Source organism: Nicotiana tabacum, chromosome 12, assembly GCF_000715075.1.
Source record: "Nicotiana tabacum cultivar K326 chromosome 12, ASM71507v2, whole genome shotgun sequence".
Classification (NCBI taxonomy): domain Eukaryota; kingdom Viridiplantae; phylum Streptophyta; class Magnoliopsida; order Solanales; family Solanaceae; genus Nicotiana; species Nicotiana tabacum.
In genome coordinates this window covers 44,332,868-44,338,965 of record NC_134091.1, presented here as the reverse complement: position 1 = coordinate 44,338,965, position 6,098 = coordinate 44,332,868, and positions in this window count along the sequence as shown.

Genomic DNA, 6,098 nt, shown 5'->3' with positions numbered 1-6,098 from the left:
CTTTGCTTGATTTTGAACAGATCCGGTTTTCTCGTCTCAACTTTAATAGCGCCAGCGTGAGCTAACAAAGGCATCTGCAAGCATAGCAAACGAATCAATAGAGTTTGGAGGTAAGTTGTGATACCATATCATTCCTCCCTTGGACAAGGTTTCTCCGAATTTTTTCAGAAATACCAATTCGTTCTCATCATCCTCGAGGTCATTGCCTTTTATTGCGCATGTGTAAGAGGTCATATGCTCCTTTGGATCTAAAAGATTAATTCACATCATATGTGAAGTATTTTGCTTTGATAGCACAAGGAGTACGTTTTTGCTTTGATTGTAGGAAAATTGCTTGTGAAGTATTTTCATCCCATTAATTAGGGAAAGAAGAGCCGAGAACACCTAGTTGGTTCTGTTACTTTACAGAATGCATGTTAATTGAACTATAAATATGCTTTGGCACATAGTTAATCTCTTTGGTTATTTCAGCATATTATTGTATGACCAAATACCAACAGTTACAATCTGTGACGAATCTATGGCATCGAGTGTGGTTTCTCGGGACTACTTACTTATGTCAAAACTCAGTATTTATATTAAGAAATTTATTGAATATTTATAAATATTTAGATGAAACTTAGTTAAAAAATGTGCCGTTGGTTTAGGGGTAAGAATAGCTGATACCGCATCAACTTCATGTGTTCAAGAAGTACATTGCAGAGGAGTGCTGACGGCTAATTTACATAGATTACTCAATACGCTTTATATATATATATATTTATATATGCGCGCACACATTCAATTTTTACTCTAAGCTTTTTGCAATAAATTGTTGCATTCTTATACTTTTCGGGAAGAGTTGAAGAATGATTTGTTCTCAACATTTTGCATTAATTAATTCAAATAGACATGTGGTTAAATCTTCAACTTTACCGAGTAACTATGGGACATTCACTATGAGATGACGAGAGTATTTCTGTTTACCCGTAAAACAGTACAGTTGAATTTATACGTGGTTTCTAGATAAGTGAATTAATTTGATTCTGAAATAAATAAATAATTGAAGAATCATGCAACACTTAGCCTTAAGATATGGACGAAACAGCAGAAGCAACAATTCCTGGAATAAGGTTTTCGGGCACAAAAATAAAAAGAATCGAGAAATCAGAAGTGAAGATTGGATTGGGTTTTGTATAAAATATAGTATAAGTTTGCCAGAATAGTCGTCCCCTTTACAGTGACACCTGAGATCACTATTTATAGCTATGAAGAAGGTCTTAGAGTCATGCCCTTCTTTAATGTCAATTATGAGGAGCATTGATGAAGATATAACGGTGAATATAAATGTCAAATTCCTTGTAACGGGTAACTGCTCTTAATGCCATGAATATTCCCTATTTAATGCTACCGGGAGAAGAGCATTATCATATTTTTATGAGCATTATTCTTTCTGGTGACAAACGAAACAGTTGTCTTCAGTCCTCAGTCATCCCACCGTCTTGGATTTCGCGTGTTCTTTTCTCGGACGGTCACGTACCATAACATATTTTACCCAATATAGATAGTCCCCCTACTTTCCATAACTTTGTGTTACCGGAAAGTTGGTAGAAACACCCTTTTGGCGGGAATTACTACAATTCCCTTTGAAGGCTATTGACGGTTGATTAGACACATGTCTCTACGCATTTAATGCCCCGAACACGCGTCTTCCCATGATTCAACGCATCTTTTGCCGTTATCGAGGTAATTCTCACCATGAATTTAGCCGCCAAAACTTTTACTTATACGTATCAACTTCCACCCTTATACTTCATAACTTCCTTCATCTAATCTTGCATATTGTTTCTTCATCTATTCCCTAATTCTCTTCAAACGAAAAATCCTTTCTTTCCTACAATGGCCTCTTCCTCAAAACGAACCGGTTTCTCAAAAAGCAAGAACAAAGCCGAGGACTTTGTTCCTCCAACAGTGGACTCCATCATCCCTAGAAGTCTTATTACCACAAAAGACTTCGAAGAGAAATTCCCTACCGCTAATTCTCGTACATAGGCCGTTAGCAGGTATCCTTCTTCCATACGTCCATCGAGCATTCCTGCTGTGAAGGAGGAATGTCGCTGCCATGACTTAGAAAGTATCGCTCCTGATCTATCAGAGCGAGTCAACCTTCCCAAGGAAGGTTTTACATATGTTTACATGTATCTCTTTACTTTGGGTGCATTTTCTTTTAGCGGAGAGCTTGACTCCGTGATTGCGGAGTTTTGCCTCTGTTACCAGGTGTGTTTGGCACAAGTAAGTCCTTCTGTATGGAGAATGGTTGCTTGTCTCCGGCGTTTGTGCCAGGAATCTAGGGAGGAGCTAACCTTAGCTCACATGATGAATCTTTATTCTCCCAAAGTCTTGCGTGGGCGAATGATAAACCTCTGCAAGCGTGGCCACCATGCCTTATTATCTAGCATGGATGATGACAACGACCGCGGATGAATGGAACGATTCATTGCAATTGCCACCAACAATATCATTCCAGCAACGGCTTCATCCTTTCCGGCTGCTTGGAACCGCACTCGTAAGCTCTTTATTTAATATTTCCTTTTACTAAAAAATATTTTAATAGCCGTATTGATCTTCCATTCTTTGTCTGTTTAAGCAACTCGATGGGCCCCACAGGTGATTGAAGGTTTGGACCGGTCGGTGCAAAAGATCTTGGATGTTACGACGCCAGAAACTCGCTTGTAGAAAGAATTGGCCCATGTCTATGAAATTAAGTCTATCTGCCGGCTCTATTGTTGTTCCCGAGGAGGATGTCTTGGAAGAGCCCGCCGATGCAGCGAGGCTGCTTCAGGAGGCGCTTACTCGAACAGGTGGCTCCATGCCTGCTTCGAGAGCAAATTCTTCTTTTCAGAGTCCCCGGCTGGAAGACAAACAACCAAAGAGAAGACGCTCCTCTGCAGCCGAGGAAAAGAATAAAAGGGCGAAGATCGATTCCCGCGAGTCATCTCCGGTAGTGATGGTGACTGGTCTTTCTTCCGGACCGGTCATAGACACCGTGATGATCGATGATGATGAAGAAACTAGTGATGAGGGAGCTTCTCTACATAGAAAACGACGATCATCATCATCTCAACAGGATGCTCAACCTGTTGAGAGGGCTACATCAATCGAGGATGATGTCTCGGCACTTTGGGGAGAATTTGATTTAGTAGATAATGTCGACTCCTATTTTCGGGCCCCAATTGTTGTGTTCAGTACTGCGGAGCTGAGTACCGGACCCTTGCCGTCTTTGATTGGCGAGCATCCAACGACCAGCACTGCATTTGACGCAACTGCTTCTCACTCTTCAACTTTATCAGCTTCATCTCCATCTTCACCAACACCAGCAATTACTACATCACTTCCATCTTCATCCATTCTTCTACCATCAATTGCTACACCTCCTCTTCCGGTCAATTCTGACCACGAAGAAGGTTTTCCTCTTTCACAGTGGGGCAAAATTATGCTGCCCCTTCTGGAGATCCACAAATGAGGAGGAACGTTACTCTTTCGGTCTCTACCGGATGCAACTTGCTATCCCGACCGGTGGATCTTGCTAATTATCTGAAGCCTTTGGCTTCAGAGAAAGACTGGAAAAAAATTCAAGCACTCTCGGGAGAGTGTTTGTTGAACAACGTTATGCACAATGCTGCAGCGGTACGTTCCTTTATTCCTTTATTATTTCTTCTATTTTCGGGTGCGAACATCTCCTGAATTTTACTCTTATTATCTTGTGGGCCAATTTTCTTGCTTCCGAGGGCCTTCAGAGGTTGAATCTTGAAAAGGAAGATATTACCTCCGCAGAGGATCAGCTTTTGGCAGAACATGAGCAACATGTCACTCGCCTTTTGGAACTGGAAGCCAAAGCCGTTGAGGCTGTTGTATTGGAAGCTCGTTTGCAGAAGAGCGAGCAAGAAGTAGTAACCCTTAGCCAAGAAGTTGGTCCTCTAAGGGTTAGATTTGACGAAGCCAGGGCCAAATGGGTTGAAGTCCATAACGTCGTTCTTGCTGGAACCGAACGTGAGGCTGCCTCCGCTGGAAGAGTGATTACCTTAGAGGCAACCTTGAACTACAAAACTGAAGAGCTTGTTGTTGTGGGGGTGAAACACACCCAGCTAGAAGAGAAATACAGGAAAACTATCGAGAATAATAGGCTCTTTAGTTTAACAGTCCGTGATCTTGATGTCAGCCTCAAATCTGCTAGGTCTGCCCGGGAAAATATTTTTGCCGAGGTAACCCAACTCAAAGAAGAATTCAAGCGTCGAGCGGCTTCCGTCGTTGTTGAAAAAACTTATGCCATGTACAGCATGAGGAGAAAAACCTTGGAAGAGGCCAAAGTTAGTGTCATTGACATTGATGCCGAAATTGTAAAGGCCCTCGAGCTTGAGTTAGCTGCTAAAAGTGGACTCCCATCGAGGTCTGATGCGCCTGGTTCTTTTGGTTCTGGTTCCGAATTTTCGGGAACTGAAGAAGAATCATAGGATGATGATGCCGAATGATAAGATTCTAAGGTCCACCAAACACTATAGAGAACTAGGTTCTCTATCGGTTTCCACAGATTATGCAAACACAGCATAAAGTAAATAACACAAAGAGTTTTTAAGTAGAAAATTCCCAGCTCAACGGGATCAAAAACTACAACCTACCCTTGTAGGATTTCAACTTCACTACTGAGCAAAACGTTTAGATTACAACCTATTGTAACCTAGGAATTAACTCCTTAATCCCTCACTAACTTGTAACACACCTATCACAAGCCACTTTATAATACATCTATTACAAAGACTTTACAACTTGACTAACTCTAGCCAAGACACAAATACGGGGGTTTATGATTTACAAGAGTTTCCTACACAATGCTTCTAAGTAAGCTAAATAGGAATTACAAGTAAGAACATTAACAAAGTTACAACTCAACTAAGGACATACAATCACTTGATATGTGGAACTGGTCTGTAGCAGTGTTGTTCTTTGTTCTTGATGCACTTGAGAATCGTTAACTGGAAGATCAATCACTATTGAAGTGCTTGAGTAAATTTTCTAAGTGTTCAAGTGATGTTTTGTCATTGGTTTAATGTTAATATAACATTGATGACATCACTTCAATGATGTAAGCAACTTGGGTACAAGGTCCTTGACTGCTGCACTGTGATGTATTATTACGTGTGCAGTCAGTCACTTTCCAGCTGTTGGAGAGTTAACTTGGTACAATCACCAAGGGAACTGAAGTCCATCTGTTCCCCTTGTTGATTCTTTGACTTCTGAAATTCTGACGAACATCTCCAGCTTAAGTTTGGTTATTTCCATGCGCTTGAGAATGTGAACCAGATGTGAATCGGGTTCCTTATCTGGTTCTTGACATTAAGTTTGTTAGATCATCAAAACATAAAACAAGGGCACTTATAACCTATCAATTTCCCCTTTTTTGATGATAACAAACTTATAATTGAAGATCCTACGAAGAACCGCAAAGAACTAGACAGTGAACCGGGAAGGTTGTATTCCCCCTTAATCAGTGCACATCATTATTCAATTATGCATAAATTCTTCCCCCTTTTGGCATCATAAAAAGAAGAAAACCAAGTAAAGGCAGAAAGAATTCCAGCGTAGTTAACTCATGCCACTTGTGTGCACACAATATGATAGAAAACAGAGACAAAAGAACAGTTGTATACACGGCAAAAGGGGAAAAGCTTGCATAAACTAGTTTGGATTTTACAGCGGAAGCAGATTTAATGTTACCATCCACAATTCAAAAACAAAACAGAAACAAGTACCAACAACAAAGACATTATCAGAAATATTCATAAAAGACGGACCCTGGAAAACTGGACACTGAAGGGAACACTGCTTAGGGGACACTGGAGGAAGAGGGATTAGAGGAAGGGACAAGGGATTTAAGGACAATATCCATGCGAGCATTCGCGGACATGTGCTCATTAAGCAGTCTTTCTTTCAGGTCTTCCATTTGTTTCCTGAGCTCAGCATTCTCCTTAGTCAGGCGGGCAACCTCTGAGCTGTGAGAACTACCGGAACCAGGTGCCTCTTGTAGCTGATTGTGCTAACTCTTAAGAATTATGTTCCTTGCC